The sequence below is a fragment of the Python bivittatus genome, unplaced genomic scaffold (genome assembly GCF_059951505.1).
Source record: "Python bivittatus isolate LINGU-HERP-01145 unplaced genomic scaffold, Pbiv_v1 ctg000400_np1212, whole genome shotgun sequence".
Taxonomy (NCBI): domain Eukaryota; kingdom Metazoa; phylum Chordata; class Lepidosauria; order Squamata; family Pythonidae; genus Python; species Python bivittatus.
Window position 1 is genome coordinate 9,997,212 of NW_028277073.1, and position 19,501 is coordinate 10,016,712.

At 37.0% G+C, this 19,501-nt stretch overlaps 1 protein-coding gene across 3 annotated transcripts in view; it reads right to left on the reverse strand.

The window, feature by feature from the left end:
• The window catches only part of PRKG1 (protein kinase cGMP-dependent 1), a 772,110-nt gene that overhangs the window by 373,364 nt on the left and 379,245 nt on the right, over positions 1–19,501 (reverse strand). The gene's annotated exons all lie outside the window — the stretch shown is intronic.

The window sequence follows — 19,501 nt, forward strand, 5'->3', positions numbered from 1 at the left end:
AAAAGACATTGGTAATCAATAGAAATAAATAAATGGTCTCGAAATCTAGAGATTACCAGTGCTGCCTTTTATTTCTAGAGATTACCAATGCCTTCTATTTTACAGGGATATTAGATAGATAGATAGATAGATAGATAGATAGATAGATAGATAGATAGATAGATAGATGGATGGATGGATGGATGGATGGATGGATGGATGGATGGATGGATGGATGGATGGATGGATGGATGGACGGACAGACAGACAGACAGACAAGGAGAAAATCTATCTATGTGGTCACTAGGAGTCGAAAACGACTTGATGGCACAAAATCAATCATCAATCACTAAATATACTGTATGTTCCCTGTAAACATGTGATGTCTAAGCGTTTGAACAAGCCAAGTTTTTCCCAGCCCTCCCATCCATTTTACCCTAACATTTTGTGTCTCAACTTTTCCTAACTATAAATTTTCTTCAAAAAAAAAAGGATATTTCCAGCAACCCTTATTTTGCCAACCTCTACATTCCCTTATACCAACCAATCCCTGTGTGTCCCTCAACCCCCTCCGCAAATTCAGACAAATTATTTCCAAACCAACTTAATACTAAAATAAAAATTGGTTTTGAGTCAAAAGGGGGTCTGGCTGTTTTAACCTGATTTCATCCAAAGTGTTTTGATATCTGTGAAATAATAATAGCATTTCACAGTGGTAAGCAGACAGCAATTAACTGAAAACTAAGCCTGTTATTAATCTTCAGTGGTACCTGAAGACCTTTGTCAACTGGCATTACTAGTACTTCACACATTCCTGCATGTTCTCAAAGAAGAAATCATTTTCCTCCCACGCTGGAGATAGGAATGAACCATAAGAAGAAAATAACAATAAACATTAACTTGGCTGACTACCAAACAGGCTCAATTTCCTATCCCTTGCGTCCCAACCCACCCCCATTATTCACATATTTGTGTTTTTATGGTATACATTTCCTTTTCTAATAATTTGCATGGAATATGGAAGAAAGCAGTCTCCATGTACAGACATTCACAATGGCAATAACATTTATATAAATTGGACACTTTGAATATTCTGATTATTAGTTTAAAAAAAAAAGCAGAATATGCAAGTGAAGACATTTAAAATAGTCTGTGAAGGAGAGTAGATGGTCTACTTATTCCAAAACTTGCACTTCTTTTAGTTTCTCCTCATTTCTACATATTACCATGATATACAATATACAATATACAGGCAAAATCATTGCTTCTAGACATTTTTTAATATACATCTGTAAAGTATGCCTATACTGTGAGACCAATTTCACTGGTTATCTTTATTTTATACAAATAAGAAAAGGTACATTATTTTCAGATGAAAAGCAAAGCAGCTCTAGTATAATTGACTTCCAGTTTAACAATATTGCAGATCAGAATTTAATGAAATAAAATTATCATGTGCCAAAGGCCAAAGACAAATATAGTGTTAAAAATTTATTTTAAATTAAAGGTATTATAATTATTTATTTTAGGATCTTTAAAAGAAGATACTTTCTTCCTATAATTTGTCAGCATGTAGTAGATTCAGTTTTAATTACTATGGTATTTAATTTAGAAGCTAAACAACAGCACCACTAGCTAAAGCTAATCCAGGATGTTTCTGCTGATACTTCCTGGCCACCTTCACTTTTCTACCCAGCAACAATCTATTCTGTGTGTAGATAACACAGTGTAGCTATTGGTTCTGGCTATGTCTTAGTCCAGCAAAGGAGGTGGCTAAACTAGGTGGCAGTGGGGAGGGGTAGGCTGGTAGGCTGGATGTCTAAGCCTATTGGACCTTTATCTCCATTACACTGGCTATACTTCTAACCTGCATACGCGGGAGCAGGGGTAGTATAATTCAGATGGTGTCATCGTGAACATGTGTGGGTGTGTGTATATACTTATACACACACACACATCCATACACACACACACACACACAGGCTGAGAGTTGCTACAGAATCTTCTCCTTAGTTTCTGCTGGATAAAGCAGGGATTTTCTGTCTACCTACCAGCCAACTGCTACCTACCAGCCAACAAGATGCCCTTAACTCTACTTCCTTCCCATCCTCCTCATATGAGGACATGTCCAGCAAGATAACCAGGAGTGGGATTAGGCTTAGCAATAGTATTTAGCAGCACTACCAGACTATATATAAATATCCAGGACTTACTGGGGTCACCCTATGGATTGCATACGGTGACCCCAGTAAGTCACCATATGTGATCCATAGGGTGACCCCAAGTTCTACCTACTATATAGATTGTGGAAAGAGCAGTTCAGAGTAGGAGCAAGAGCAGAAGCTTTATAAAGGGTAAACCACTTCCAGAGATAAACAGGCCAAATGCATCCCAAGATTAAGCACAGAACGAGGAGGACGAAATTATGAGAGCAAACTGAACCCACAAACAAAGCCTGGTCTTGTAAAAATGTATCGTGGCCTGTTGAAATTAGCATTTGTAAAACTAAAAAGTACACGGTGGAAGAAACACAATCCAAACGTGAATTATTTTTATATAACTACTGAACAGTTAGAGATAGCAGGAACAACCTTGGGAAAATCATTATACCCTCACCTCTCACATGTAGGAGGAAATGCTTTCTTTAACCAGATATCTTCTATGATACCAGCATGGACCGTGCTATTTTATTAACATGTAAAATGCTGGCAGTTTTGGTAGACTAAATAACAATAAAACATATATTTCTTCAATACACCCAAAATGCTACCTTATGCATACCTAAGGTGGTGGTGGTGTTTTTCTCCAAAATCTTCCTATAGCACCCATTTAATGCAGTGAAAGCACTCAGCAGCCCTCATGCAACAAAGGAGGCAACTCTACTCTCAGCATACTATTTTGCCCTTCAGGGTTCTGACCAAATTAGGGATGTCTCAAATGGCTGCCGTGTTTGTCTGGGCATCAGCAGTCTACAGAGCTTCTTTGGAAAAATGGCTAAGCTGCTTTTCCATTCCACTTTTCCAATCGATGACAGGCCAGTAGGGCAACACTGAATTGCAGGGACTGGACTGAGCCTGAGATTTTATGTTCTAATTAGCAGGTATTTCCACAGAAGTTTCTTATAAAGGTTCTGCTCCATTAAAATTGCCCTTTAGGTATTGGGGTGCTTGTCTTTGTCCAGACTGGATTGGCGGGCCACTATTTAGGGGACTAAAATAATAGTTTTGAATGTCAGTTACTGTCCTATAGTTCATAGCTATTTTATTATATTATTCTTTGGATTTATGCCTATACTTTATTCAACTCTAAGTGGATATGTATTCTAGTGGCTTCATATGAATTTTAAAAACATAGTCTCTGACTGCAAATAAATAAAAGGCCACAGTGATATTCCCAATAATAGGTTTTGCACCTTTTGATGGAGCACCATCCATCAGGCAGCATCATTTGAATTTTCTCCTCTGGTGATAAGATTGTGAAAGAGAAATAGAACACAAACCAGAATAAGAGGCCAAGAATTGCTACTTCATCCTCAAAAGCCTCACCCTCTTTCCTGTTTGTGGGGGGCTCGGAATGCCATTTGGCAAGGCTCACCTTTGTTTTAGCAGCCAATCTGTCAGCTCTTACATGGAGCGTAGTGTCAGGGGAAAAACCCCATCTAACCCGAGAGACAGACACACCAGAACACAGACCACTTCAAAGTTCGAAAGTATTTATTAAATGTTAGTTCAATAAGCAAGTATAGTTCAGTAAACAGACCTTAGTTCAAGAAGCAAAACATAACATACTTACTTAAGATCCCATTGCAATGAGGTCCAGCATGAGCAAGCAGTCAAATAGACAGCTTAGCCATGTGGCCCCGAACCCCTCCCAGCAATCCTTTTTATTCTTCAAAACCACAAACCACAATCATGACTCCCTGAATTTCCAACTGAATCACAACGTCCTTGGTGCTAATTTTACCACACTTCCCTGTTCCTTTCTTCTGTCACACTCCTTCCATCAGCACTTTACTTTGTCCATCTATTTTCTGGCTTCCTGTCCATGACTGAAAACTTTTGTCCACATAGCAAGTTTATTTATTGCTCTGTAAGCTTGTTTTATTTAGTGTTAGCATTTATTGCTTTATAGCTAGTTTTATTAGTATGTTTCAATTAATAAAGACCTCAAGTATTAGTAAATCATTTTTTTTCCCCTCACAATAGTACAAATGGAAAGGAACGTGCACCATCTGATGGCCTCCTATTGGTGTAGCAGATTTGCTTACTGCCAGTCACAGTTTGTTCTTCCTGAGTGGTCATGTTTTTCCCATACTAGCATCATTTCTCTTTACCGAGATCATGATGATATGATGTGATGAACAGATCTTTGCCAGGATCTGCCACCTGGAATTACAGGTCATTTCATGTCATCTTCCCCCTTTCAGGTTGTGAGCTAGATCAGATGCAGAGAAGTACTCTGAAGTTCTGAGTAATGAGAAAAGAGTGACAGCTGAAGACTAGGCTGGGCACTGAACAAGTTTTGAAATCAACAAGCATTTTCAACAAGTGATGCCACTGACTTCATAATGCATTCATAAACTGCTGAAATCAGAAATATCAGTATCTGTCTGGTGTTACTATAACTCATGAAAGTTAAAATGGTACATTTCTCAGCATATATTTTCAATTGAAATGTATCTCTAAAATAATAGGCTGAATTTAAATTTATCTCTAGAAAAATTAACAAAAGTACCTACCAGTGTTCACAGAGCCTCTTAAAACCCTAAATGTGCAAGCTATTTAAGTAATAGTTTCCTTCTAGCTACATGAGGTGTTTAAATGAAGCCACTCAGTTTGAATTCAATAAGAAGTCTTATATGCCTAAAACAGATCCATAATCAGGTCCTAATACTTCAATTTCTTGTTCTCTGGTGTCCTTTGAATGCTGAAAATAGCTTTAATTGCACCCAAGACTTCTACAGAGCACCTATGGGTATAATCTTTTCACTGCTACCATTAAGTTGGATAAAATATTTCAGCATCTAAAAAAATATTAATTCATTCCCTCCTGTGATTCAGTGAGGCTTCTTAGGGGAAGGCATATATGAAGGTTCCTCTCCTAAATAATTGAAAACATGCCTTGCAAAAGTAACAATTTCAAAGTCAGGAGAATCTTTTTAAAGGCATCAGACAAGACTCTATAAGAGTCTTTGAAGCTCTTTTATATCACCACCATTCCATTTCTTTATGAAATCAAGGGTACCTGAAGAGTCTCAGGTAGCTTTATGGAATTTAAAATATTTGGCCCTATTCATATCACACGCATTAGATTATTGGGATGAAATAATTTGCTAGGACTACCATATCTAGGTTGCAAAAATGATGACCATTAAATGGTAGCAAGGATTCGGTATCTGAGAAGGATCATAACTAAATAAAGCTAAATAGCCTGGTGGAGGCAGGGACCGTATCAGCTAAGTACACCAGTGCCAGTTCTTCAGGAGAATGACCTAACCCTAAACAAGTTCTAGGAGACGATAGGAAAGTCACCATCAATACTGGACGTGGGCTCCTGTATCAGAAACTTGTCCCCAAAGGATTTGAGCTGGGAGATAATTAATAGTTCCTGCCCAATATAGTTAGAAGCTACTTACTTTCACACATGATCACCCTTCTTGTCAAGTGGGACATGAGGAAAACCAGTGAAAGACTGAGACTCATTTTATAGGAGGGACAGAGACAGGATAGACAGGATATGACTTTATGAAACACTGTGATGTTTGCCAATGTGTGGACAACAACCAAGATAAAACTAAGGTGTCATTGCTGCAACTCCCAATAATAGAGAATCCCTTCCATACTTACAAGCCAAGTGAAACAGAAAGCAGGAGACTCAACCAGCAGTAAAAGATGAAAACTTCCCAGCTGAGGGGTAATTACATTGGAGGAGGAGGGGAATACAATAGCTTCGTATATATATTCTTTGTATAAATATTCTTAAAGTTAACATGCTTAAACAGTTATCTGTTTAAAGCCCTAATTCAACCCTGAGGCTTCATTAAAACAGAACATTGTAATGGACACCTTTAGAAAGAGAGCTTCAGGGGTCCTGTCAAGGAAGAACACAGACAAAAGGGATTATAACCTAATATTTTTCCCCTCCAGTAAAGAAACTGAAGAAGGACATTTGGTGAAATTCCTGTGTAAACCCAATATATGCTTTTTCTATACCCTGATAAACTAATAAATATTTTATTAAATAGGGAAGATAAAGAGAAGGAAAAAATGCATATGGGTATATACTGTATGTCCATGGCTCATTCTGAAGCTTTCAGAACATACAGTAATTTGAAGGACTGAAGAACATGTATTTCAAAGATACTGACAATACAACTCTCATTATTATAATGTCTAGGAGAAAACCATAATCTATAACCTGGATGGTAATAATGGTTGTTCCCATGGTTCCCTAGATTAAGCATGATTACATACCCAAGAATAATTAGCAGTAACACCTGTAATCAATCAGTTTAGGAATATGAATTTGAATGAATTCAAATATCAACCTTGGTTTGACTGGCTTATTTTTATTACTGAAAGGTGTTTACCACTTGTTTTACTGATCTATGTGATATTTTCTTCCAGGTAAAGGAGAAATAAGAATGTGCTTTGGTTAAGCCCTGGATCACTAAAAGTTGCAACTGTGGAAATTGGAAAACAGGAACAAGTAAAAAAAAAAAAAATCTGGCAAATATATGTATATATAGAAGACAAATCAACAAGCAAAAAGTAAAAGCACAGAGTATTAAAACACAATAAAATATTCACTATATCAACAAATAAGCCAGAAAAGCTAACCACTGAGAATGCCCAAGGCACACAAATCATCCTAATAAGCATTTAGCCAACTGTTCTGGAGAGGCAAAGAAAATTTAGTTAAGGGAAAAGCCTGAATCTTGTAAAGCATAAATAAACACAAAAGAAACTAAAGCTAAACTACACTGTAAACTAAGTAGTTTAAGAAACATATCTGTGTTGATTTGATTTTATGTTTAAGTTATGTAAAAGAGAAAAGAAAAACTAGTAGCAAACTATACTTGGTTTCATTCCAAGAATCAGTTGAACTTCCTTCAGTACTGAGGAGGCCTTTGAAAGCTCTGCATTTTTACTGTAAATGGTATTAGTGTCAGTCCTACAAGGTAGACCAGACTAAGAAACCAATGCTATATGGGTCAGGACTATTTCTATTGTAACAGCTATAGTAACAGAATCAGGCAAATCTGAATGCACTTCCCCCGCCTTCCCTTTATCTTCATGTGAATTAGGGAAGGCCTTGTCTGAGATGTTTTCTCAAGTTATTTTCTGGACCTGGGCCTGGGCCTGGTCTCAAGCCTCACTTATCTGACTGTTGCCTTACAGTGGCTTTTCCTCCTTCAAGGCCATTCTCTATTTCCTCTGCAATTAGAAATTAAAAGAATAATTTTATAAGAACAAAATAATGTAATTTTCTATCTACCACAAAAGTCTACTATGGTGTGTTAGAGTGAAGTCTAGTATGACATACAGAATTATCTTGAGTTGCCATCAGTATGCTGTTTGTAAATGTGATATTCAATTCATCAGTACTGTGGCTTAAAATAGCTATGTCTCCCCTCTGAATTCAGCCTATGTTTTTAAAATGCCCTGTGTTTATATAAATTATTACATTCTATTTCATCCTCTGTTCCAGTCTATCTCATCCCATGTTCTAATTGTAGTGACTACTGGCAACTTTCTGACACAATTCTGGAATCAAGAGTCAAGACCAAAAAATAAGATAAGAGTAACCATATCCATGAGAAGTAAGTAGATGCTGTTGTGTGAGCAAGGTTTGGTGGCATGACGAAGGGTGGGATATAAGCCTTCTTAAACAGAAGACTCCCACGGATAATCCAGAAGGACAAGAACAGATACCAGGGATACAAAATAGGAAGGTTTCAGATGTTGCAGAAACAAAACTCCAAGCATCTTTCTTCATTGGCTAGGCTGCTAGAGGTTACAGTTAATAGTGTTTGGAGAATGTTCTATACCCGGTTCTGATCTACACTAATAGCCAATTGAGGTAGCTCAGGGTTGAACTGTGGAGTCCTTGGGGTTCTCTGAGCTTGGTTCTTTTCTTGCAAATGTTTCATCTCTGTAGCACACAAACCAATAAAATCACTCCAAAATATCCTAAGTAAACCAAAAGACCCAGTAGCCCAAGAAGAAAAAACAGGAGTCATCTACAACATACAGTGTAAGGACTGTAACAAACACTACGTAGGACAGACAGGCAGAAGACTAGCAGAACGCATCCACGAGCACCAACTAGCAGTCAGAAGACATGATGAAAATTCCTTAATCTCACAACACATGGACAGACTCAACCATAGTTTTAACTGGGAAACTGTCAGCATTTTAGACCAAGCTAAATGCAAATATGCAAGAGAATTCTTGGAAGCCTGGTATTCAGACAAGGCAGCAATTAACAGACATTTAGAGATAAACAGCATCTACACACTATTCAAAAGAGACAAAAGACCAGAAGATCGCCTCACCAGCAATCAATCACCAGCAATCATCACCCAGATAAGCAAAGGTTACCACCAGGCACACAATCAAGCAGTAAACAGATGCTAATCAAGAAACTACCAGAGGAGCAAAACAAAACCCCCACCCACACCAGCACTGGCATGGCAGGCCACAGCACATAAATAGAGAGCAAACCGCATCCCATTTTAGCACTGAAGATGTTACCTAGCCAGGTAATGAAACGTTTGCAAGAAAAGAGCCAAGCTCAGAGAACCCCAAGGACTCCACACTAATAGCCATTGTGAATGTTCCAGAGAAGTGAATTGAGAAAAAAAGATTAACTATGCACATTCTATGGTTATTGACTTTGTATTTTAGTGGGACAGAATACCATATACCAAACTGCATTTCTTTTTCTCTTCAGATACCATGAAGAAGCATGGAAATAAAAGAGTGCAAACTATTTGTATGTCCTTTAGTGTAACTTCTCATCCTATGTGAAATAAGTTCATACCCAATAATTGCAATATTTAAGGAAATTGCTAAATGCCCTGAAATTTTCTACCTGAATGTTATTGCTGCAATAGACAGCATATAAAACATTTAAATAATACACAAAAAAGAGAAAATAACTGTTATTTACATGATTTTTACCAGCATTCCCAATTATTATGCATTTTTCCCAGTTTTCATGTGTTAGGTTTTTAAACCTATGTGAAGAAACTTAGACATATAACCTTATATATGCATATAAGAAAGAACAAATAAATTCTGCTGCTTCTCAGTCTTTGGAGCCTGAGGATTGTATGGTTTGTGGGTCAGCCCACTGGTTTACTTGACTTTGGTTTTATTATTGCTGTGAATTGCCCAGTTGTGTTTTACAAGATGGGAGGCCATATAGGGGTTTTTTCCCAAATAAATAAATAAATAAATAAATAAATAAATAAATAAATAAAAAAAATCTGCTGATACATGTTTTTTTCAGGCTTAAAATCAAAGGATGAGTGTATCAAACTGTTCCTTGGATTCTACAGAGGGAAATGAATATCTGTCAAAGCACAGAGAAATAATAAAGCATAAATCAATTCTTAGGCCTACATTCAAAACATAGCACATATTGTGTTACATAAATATGCTATGTTTGTACACAGTTGGAAAACTCTAGAACCCCAAGTGAGAAATTAAATACATAACCCCAAATTTGAATTCACTCTAGAAAGTTATACACCCAAGCGTAAAACTGCCCCCTTTCATTTGTTCAGCAGCAACTCTACTATATCAAGTTGAATCAGTTTTGCCTTACTATGCTTCTGATTTTTCCTTTGTATCTTCAGATAACGGTAGCTTCAGAGCGTCATAAACCACTGGAGGTGGTTGGTTGCATTTAGATGTCTTCATAAGCTAAAGTCTTCTGAATTCTGGGTACTCACCAGTAAGAGTGGCTAAACATTAAGTCACATATTTTCACTTAAATATGTTTTTCTCAATTTTCAAGTTATATTGCGGAAAATAATAGATCATGACATTGGGAATGACTCAAATTAAATTGTGAATTTTATATAGCTGCAACTGGTGGTTAACTGATGCTACTTTTGGAGAACAAATAACTTAAAATACATGTCAATGCATTTAAGGGATGAGAGAGAGAGAGAAAGAGAGAGAGAGATTTTCCTACTCAGTGATTTGTTTTGTACATATCAGCTACAACTGTCTGCTTCCTGACATTAGTGAAAAGCTCAGTATATTTCAAGTCAGGGCATTTCAGTTTTCATATGGAAAAACAAAAGAAATGAGCAATTGTTGCCTTACATATTTTCTGTAATACACAAGGAAGTTCACTGCTCTGGACACAAAAATCATTATATCCACAGAAAATCTCTTGTAAACTTAAGAAAACCCACATCATGCTTCCGGAAAGTATCAGCTGTCCTAATGAGCTCCCACTGTGATATTGAGGTGGATATCTAGAATTATGTATTCACTAAAAAATGCTCTGGGAAAGAAGTCTTTTCAACATAGCATGGTTGAATCAGTAAAGTGAAAGGCTTATCTACAATACACCCTATCACAGTTCAAACTTTTATGATAAATACAACATGCACTTGTGCTGCATTCAGAAGATTAGAACTGAATCCATAGTTACACAGCTGTCTCTTATCCCTTGACCAAAAAAAAAAAAAAAAAAGTTTTCTCAAGGTCTTAAAAGCATTTTCACTCTCCCTGTACTTCCTCTTATGATAAATGAGCATGGCTGGGTTTGCTTTTTCTTGTCATTTCCACTCACATGACCTTTAAAACGTGAAGATTAAGAAGTGCCTGGATTAAAACTCTTGTAATTCCCAGTTAGAAGGTCCAACTGTGAGTAATTGTCTTAACACATTTGAAGGCCACCAGGTTGATCTGTATTTAAATGAGTGTCCACCAACCTTTTTAACCAGCACTTTTTCCCCATTTTGAAAGGGGGAGAAAAAGATGTCCCTAGGTTCCCCTGGTAAGAAGGAAAACATTGTTCCCTGCCTCATTTTTTCTGAATCTTTTTTTTTCCAAGAAAAGTACTCATGACTTGGAACGTTGCACTCTGTAAAATTCTAATGTTATGATGTCATAAAGCTGTAGCAGGAAGCACAATGGAACTCAGAAAGCTGTTCATACCCCTACAACTGTATTTCATAAAAATGCAGGAAAAAAACACACACTTTGTTGCTGTTTTATACAAAACACTTTGTACAATTAACATAAGGAAAGGAACGTGCATATTCTGAAAATTTCTTCAGAAAAGTGGAGGCAAATGGACTCCCATAACAGCTTTTAAGACAAGATATACAGTGGTACCTCGGGTTACGAATGCCTCTGCTAACGAACTTTTCGGGTTACAACCAGCTCCGGCCACAAAAAATTACCTTGGTTTGAGAACTCTGCCTCGGGGTACGAACAGGATACGCGGCCATTTTCCCTCCCGTGACACGGTCCGTGGCCATTTTCCGCCCCTGACACGTGGTCCGCGGCCATTTTTCCGCCCCTGACACATGGTCCACGGCCATTTTTCCGCCCCTGACACATGGTCCATGGCCATTTTCCGCCCCTGACACGTGGTCCGCGGCCATTTTTCCGCCCCTGACACGTGGTCCACGGCCATTTTTCCACCCCTGACACGTGGTCCATGGCCATTTTCCACCCCTGACACGTGGTCGTAGGGAGGAGGACTCTCCCTCCAAGCAATAGCCGCCTCCCTGTCCTCCACACCAGAACGGATTAACGGTAATTACATTGAACCTTATGGGGAAATTTCCTTCGGGTTGCGACCAATTCGGGGTGTGACCAGAGTCATGGAACGAGTTAAATTCGTAACCCGAGGTTCCACTGTATTTGCTAAAACTCACCAACAATGACCCTTTCAATAACAAACCTCCAACCTGTTAAGACATGTAATTTAAATGAACGTTCCCAGGATCCATTGACTCCTCACTACCAAAATGTCAAAGCAGTGGTGTTGTGCTTAGAAAATTGTAGCAGGCTATTGCCAGGTTACCTGAGACCTTACTCTACACTTTGGGTTGTATCCAGAGTGCTGCTGATCTCATTATCTGGATTTCCTTATTTTACCCCTGCCTCTTTTCATCACCAGTCATTACACTGGCTGGGCATTCAGGAAAGATGACAGTAGAAATTGCAGACACTGACACATTACGCCTTGCATTTGGCTACACCCAGCTCTTTGAAAGACCTGCTGGTGGATCTTGAGCCAGTACAGGGTGGATTGGATTTCCCCCAGACTAAAACAGTCAAGTTGTAGTTGACAACTTTTTCTTACCTGGCCCCAGTTTTTTTGGATTCCCACCATAATTACGCTTAGAGTCAGATCACTTAAAGTTTAAAAAGAGTGCTAAAACATGTATTTTTCCCTTTTAATGCATAGATGCTTTTAGACTAAAGCAGCTTTTCTCAACCTCTTTACCCTGGAGGAACCCTTGAAATAATTTTCAAGTTTCAGGAACTCCTGCATAAAAATCGCAAAAACCACAAAAACATCACAATACAATTCACTTCTAACCTACACAATCCATGTTTTACAATGATTGTAACAAAAGCAAAGTGACAGGCCAGCAGCTGACTTGTGGTACATAAAAATTCCCACCACCGTGAGTGCTACCATTGCGTGACACATGAAAATTCAAAAAAGATGTTTATTTTTTTCAGTCACAATATCTCATATAACCCCCAGTGACCTCTCGCAAGATCCTAGACTTCCACAGAACCCCAACTGACAAAGCCTGTACTAGAAACTCCTTATTTTATATCATACTTTTATAACTGATTGTAGTATGTTATAATTGCTGTTTTTATTCTACTGCACTTAGTCATACATACATACATAAATTTACTACTGTTACTTCTGCTCCCTTTCATTCATAATCATTCCTGCTAATTTTCCTGAGCTCTAGCTCTTTAATCCCCATGCAATTACATTCAAAAATTTCTTAAATATAATTTGTAAATGATCAGCCCAGATGTTCAACAAATTTTTAAATTCACCATCTGTTAACCTGCTCATTCTTTGATAGAGCTTCTCCTCTTTGCTGTAGGCACCTTACCATAGTGATCTGAGGATCACAAAGCTCAAAACCTTTACCAGCTCAGAGCAAAGAGTTATGAAACAGATGCCATCTTGTAAATAAACATATTGTCTTTAATTATAACATCAGTGATGAGTTTAAAATAGTTTTGTCCCCTCCCTTAAAATGCACGGCTTTAATGTGAGAAATCAGTGATCACAGTAACTCTTTTTTTTTTGAAAGCTACATTTTTTTTTAATGGGGGTGAGAAGATAGTGTACTTATTACAGATAATACCTTGAGATATTCATTCAGCAAAATAATGGAAGGAAGCCTGAAGAAATGGAGAAATAACAAATTTCATAAGAAAACATCTGAACTGAGGGCATTTAAATTCACTTCAATTGAGGGATTTAAATTCATCATATCCTATGAGTATGTCTAATTTTTCTAGGTCATAAGAAACGTAAGTTCCACTAATGCTCTACAGTTATAGAGCTGGAATAAATGAAATAGTGCATCAGTATGTTTGCCTTGATATCCCTACTAATGGAGAACAATTTTACAGTTCCTATTCTTAAGATCCTCTCTTGATATTGTACACAGAACTGTTCTGAAATTTAGATTAACTATTATCCTATTTGCTTTTCAAAAAGGCACTCAGTCACTTGCTCATCAACAAAAAACTACTTACATTTATCTAGTGAGTTAAAATCCCCAGGGGCCAAATGCTGGCCCCTTAAGGGCACCAAGAAAGGGAGGCTACTTGAAGACTATTTTGCATAGTTCCTTAGTCCAGGAAGGATAGAATAGGTCTGATAGTTATTGTAGTTATAGACACATGAAGGATAAAATAATAATTTTTTAAATTATACTATTTAAATGGAAGCCACAGAAAAAAGAAAGGCTGCTTGCAACTCAAGGATAATTTTGCTATGCCTGTGTTTATATTAGATTAGAAAGCGGGAAGGATAGAATGTTGTATCTTTTTCAAAATGAAACACCTGCAGGAAAAAAAAAAAGGAAGAAAGAACCCATTTGCAGTCTATATATGTGTAAGAAGAAAACTTGTGTCTTCAGCCTTGGAGCAACAGTAACGGCAATATAGATTTCTTGAAGAAGGAAAGAAGAAAAAATTACGTATTATTTGATAAAGTAATGGCAGCAATTGGCAGTACACAAACAGAAGTAAAGAGTGACCATGTTTCCCATACACAGAGAATGAGGGTAATGAATGTTTATGCCAGAGAGGTCCATTGGTACTACCAGGATTGAAACTCTAAAGGAAAGAGCATTTGGGACAGGGTCAGAAAATGATGCCATCTGAGATGTACCACACCCAAGACTGCAGATGTCACTTGATAAACTGCTCTCCTACCCACTTGTCCACCTTTCCCATAACTGGATCCAAAATAAGTTCAGGTTGCCACCTGTTAAATTAGAAACCAGCTGAATAATAAAAGCAAAAGAAGGAAGCCAAATGAGATGGACAAAGCAAATTTCTCCAAGAATCATAGATCCAAGAGCATGAGAGCAAGACAGCTATGGTAGGAAAAGCGGGCATCATCATATATGCCTTTGAATGAAAGCAAAGGCAACAGAAAGAACTGCATTGTTGAGAAACTTGCACTGCACAGGGACACAGCTACTCTCTGGGCATCTGAAAGATGAGTTGAAAACACATGCAAAGGATTTGTAAAACATGCTGCATTTCATTTACCTAAGTTCAAAGAAGGAGAGAACAGTAGAGATGGCCAGAGAAAGATGATGAAGAGTATGATGAAAAATCAAAATTGATGAATAGATACGTTTATAAATGAGCCTTACATGATGTAAACAGCACTACACACAAAAACATGCATAGAAAAGTTTCAGAGTTCAGAAGAGATTTCCAAAAATCCAACTGCTTTATGAAGAACTTACAGAGACAATAGTCCCTCAAACCACTTAATAAGGATTGTCATAGACACTGGTCACAAAATGCTGAGCATCTGTTAGGAAATAAAAATAAAAAAATAAAAAGGAAAAGGAATGGAAATGAGTAACTTCAATGAATGGGCACGACTCACTAACTCTAAGTGGTAATAGTGGCACAGCAGTTTCAGTATGTCCAGAAATACATAATAAAATAAATTAAATTCTGTATTTCCCACTGGTTAAGGCAAAGGGATGAGAGAGAGAGGGAGGGAGGGAGGGAGGGAGATCTCCATCATAATCTTTGTGTGTAAGTCTTGTTGTACCTGACATGACTAATAGGTATGATGACACTGGGACCTCTTCCCAGTAGATTACGTATTTGTTATTAACAAGAAAATAATACCTATCAAAATGATTTTTTTATGCACCATCTACTTCATTTGAATTAGTGACTAGTAATTAAATAAGAACAAATGGAGATGGCAAATGTAAAAGATGGCAAAAAAAGAAACGAATTGCTGAAATTCACCATGGTGCTCTTCATTCTGTTTACAAAACAAGCATGCTTTTTTGGCATTTTGTTTATCTGGGAAAGGAAGCAAACAGTGCCAAGCAACAAAATTACCATATGCCACCATTTGATCTACCCAAGAAGGACAGAAAGGGAAGGCATGCAAAGCCAGCAATAACAAAGAAGCACCCATGCTCTGCAGATGTGTCAGCATGGAGGACGTGATTTGAAACATCACTGTGCTTTCCACAGTGCAGAATGCCAAAAGTAAAAACATTTCTCATGTGCACTGACCTTTAAAAATCAAACTTCAGTCAATGAATACCTCTGGGGCAAAACTTAGATTGCTCCCATTGTAAATGTCATTACAATCGTGTTTGGGCAATATTGACTAAACCATAAGATACGCTACCAGCTGTTACCAACTGGCCAGGATTTGAAATAAAGAATTGGCAAGATATGCCAAGGTCATGTGCCCCAACCTAAGCAAAATTATATCTCTCAAGTTTAGTTTCACTCAGCTTCTCATTTTTCAGACCTTGGGTTTTGTTCTGATTCTGCATTGCTTTGAGTATTTTTTTTAAATGTCTGCATGCAAAGTCGTACTCATTTTCATATGTAGTTCTCAGCATGAATTTTTGCTCTTTGGGCTATCAGTACATAATTCTTTTTGCAGACGTCTCCTTCGATATATGCACATCCTAACCCTTACATACTTATCACACACATTGCTGAACTCAGAAGAACTGGGCAATTTCCATCCAGTCCCCAACCTAAACCTTTTTAGGGAAATTTGTAGAGAATGTGATCAGCTTGCAGCTCCAGAGAGCCTTGGAGGAAGCAAATTATCTGCACCCTTTTGAACTCTGAAGCAGTGATACTGAATCTTTCAGATTCATCTAAAATTTTGGATTTATCTCCAAAATATATACTATTATCACAGAACAAACACATCAGCCTCTAATTGGTTTGAAAATGGTGTGGGAAAAGGATTTCCAACAAGTAACTAAGAATTAAGAGTGGGATAAAATATGGAAATGGAAACCAGGGTCATCATCCTTAGCCCAAATCAAAGAGAAATGTCTTAAACTATTCCATAAATGGTATAAGACTCCTTATAAACTAGCACGCATGAACTCGTGAAAAAAAAGGGAACATATTTCCACTTGTGGTGGTCATGTCTTCATGTTTTTCCTTCTTGTCTGAGGTGTTTTTAGAGAGTGATAAAGTTATAAATCAAAGAATTAATGTGTCTACTACTTGCTTTGCTGAATATATTTTAATGGAAATATTTACTCTAAAGAATTAGGGGTATTTTTGCTGACTGCTTCTAGAACAGTGTTCTCAAAGTGTGATACTGCCCTGTGGGGGGCATTTGAATTGTTCATAGGGGAGTTAGACATTAAGGGGGCGGCAGGGGACTGTTAGATGGCAAGGGGGTGACAGGAGGGACAATTAGGATTATAGTAACAGAAGATTATACATAATTTATCCAACAAATTTTATGAAGTGTGTAAAACTGTACACATATACATTACTTCAATAATTATAAATGTATTGAAATTAACACTTGAAATAGTATCACACTTTGACCACATTCTGACCATGTGAATCACGCGATTGTGCTGGGTATTAGCGCAACTGTGTAATTCACAAAAAAACAAGTTGCACAATAATTTGTAATTTTTTTTTCTTTTTTATAATTCACACACACACAGGACAAGGGGCATTATGAAAAACTTGGCACAACTAAGGGGGTGGTGACCCAAAAAAGTTTGAGAAACGCTGCTCTAGAATGTCCACAGCTAAACTCTGGAAAGATAAAATTATGACATTGGAGCTCCGGTACCAAAATGTTTGGCATATCGCTATAGCTGAGAAACTGACCTATACTCTTCATCTGAGTTCTGGTCAAGTTAAAGTCTTCTCAGATACATGGTCTGATTTTATATCTTACACTAATTAGGGGTACCATATTTTTTATGCCAGATGAATATATTAATGTGTAGAAGGAATATTAAGGGATTATTAATATGTGGTTTTATGAACTATTTTTTAATCTCCCTTTTTAACCTTTATATGTATGAATGCACTGAATTTTACTGCACTGTTTATGTTTATTGTAAATTTTTTAGATTTTTTTTTTAAAAAGTAATATGAATAATAATGGCTAAGCAATAATAATATTGATCATTCATTTAATTTGCAAACAGCAGCAGCTGCAGGGAAGTCAAAAAGGTCAAGATGGTAGGTACAACCACATGATCAAATCCCCACCCTTTTTTAACCTCTGTCCCTGTCCCCAACACTTTTTGGGCTTTGGTTCCAGAAAATAAATTTATTAAGACTTTGCTGGATTTTATGTAGCTCTTTTTTCATTAAAAAAAAAAAAATAGAACCCTACCAAATCCCTAAAAAACCTCTCTCTCTCTCCTGGCAATATCATTCTATCATAGCCAGGATCCAAATTCACTTTTTGAATGAATGTCAGAATTTAATACAACGCTTTAAATTTGTAAACTACTGTGAGAGCAGCAACAGAGTAGAACAAATGTTAAATAAATACATTCAGGATGGATATTCTCCTTTCTTTCTGGTTAAAGAAGCTTATAAAAACTGTTTCAATCTGATCATTTTAATTTATTAGAAGCTATTCTAGAAATTTCTTGATTGACAAATCCCTAAAATAAATAGAACATCGGAAACAAAAATAGAATTAAAATACTATTTTAAAAGGTCTGTTGATTACACAGTGAATAAGATAAAGGACTCAGCTTACTTCTCTCTTCCTAGATGCCAAAGGGCTGTTCAAAGAAATGAAATATTTCCCTTCCTTCTGAAAACTAACAGGAAGGAGTACTGAAACAGCATCTCCTTGGAGAGCCATATGTCTCCCACCCTGAAGATGCTCAAAAGGGCACTGTAAACTAGGCTATTCCTAGGCCTTGTAGAATTTTATTCAGTTAAGTATCTTCTTTCTCACAGAAACACCTAATCTTTCTTCTCATTGTTTTATTGCTTTTAACGTTGTAAGCCACCCAGAATCTTATGGAGTTGGGTGGCCTCTAAGTTGAATTAATCAATCCATCAATCAATCATGATGAATTCTTTAGCGGCAGTTTATTTGAAGGATCATCCATATATATGCGCTTTATATGCACAAACTTTGGTCTTAAGATCAGCTGTGGAGACACTGCACATGGGCCCATTTTCAAGTTGGGACAGTCACTAAAAATAGGATTTTCTACAGTATATTTTTAGAAATTTCTATTCAGACATATAAATTTAACTCCATCAGTCTTAGGTTTTAAAAGGGCCTTGAAACCCATTTATTCTGAGCTGTCGAGATGATAAACTGAATTTCTGAGTAAGTGATTTATATTAGTGCTATTTTAAATAGTGTTCTTTTGTTTAAAGTGTTTTATAAGGTTGTTTTTAAAATGCATACTTTTGAATCATGATATTTATATTTTTATGATTTCTGGAACAGCATACTCCAATGCTACAGCCTTCAACTGAAAAAGAATTAGTTCTTCCCTAATTCTGTCAGATTAAAAGAAGAGTTCAAGTAGCAATAGCTTAAATAAGCATTAAGGAGGGAAAGGGCTCCATCAGAACGAATGCACTTTTCAAGTATATTCAAGTTTTCTTTTTAAAAGTGAACACTTCACATTATCATTATTTTTATACCACTGCCAGTCCCCCTAACATCTGTCTTTCCAGAGCTGCAACAAGTAAACTGAATTATCATGCAGACAGAAGAACAAGCAGATGTTCCAATCAGGGCTTCAGAAGTAATAGTAATAATTTAAATTTATTAGTCAATAATGCTTCTTAAATAGCACTTGGTACTTCAAAGAACTGAATTTGTTTATCTAGATCTTGCTGAAACGCCTCCAAATGCTAACTAAGTGACCTTCCCTGTCAAAGCACTTTGGAAGGGAAATAAAACTAATTACAATCATGATGGCCATTCACTTATTTATGCATTAATGAGCAACAGGAATTAC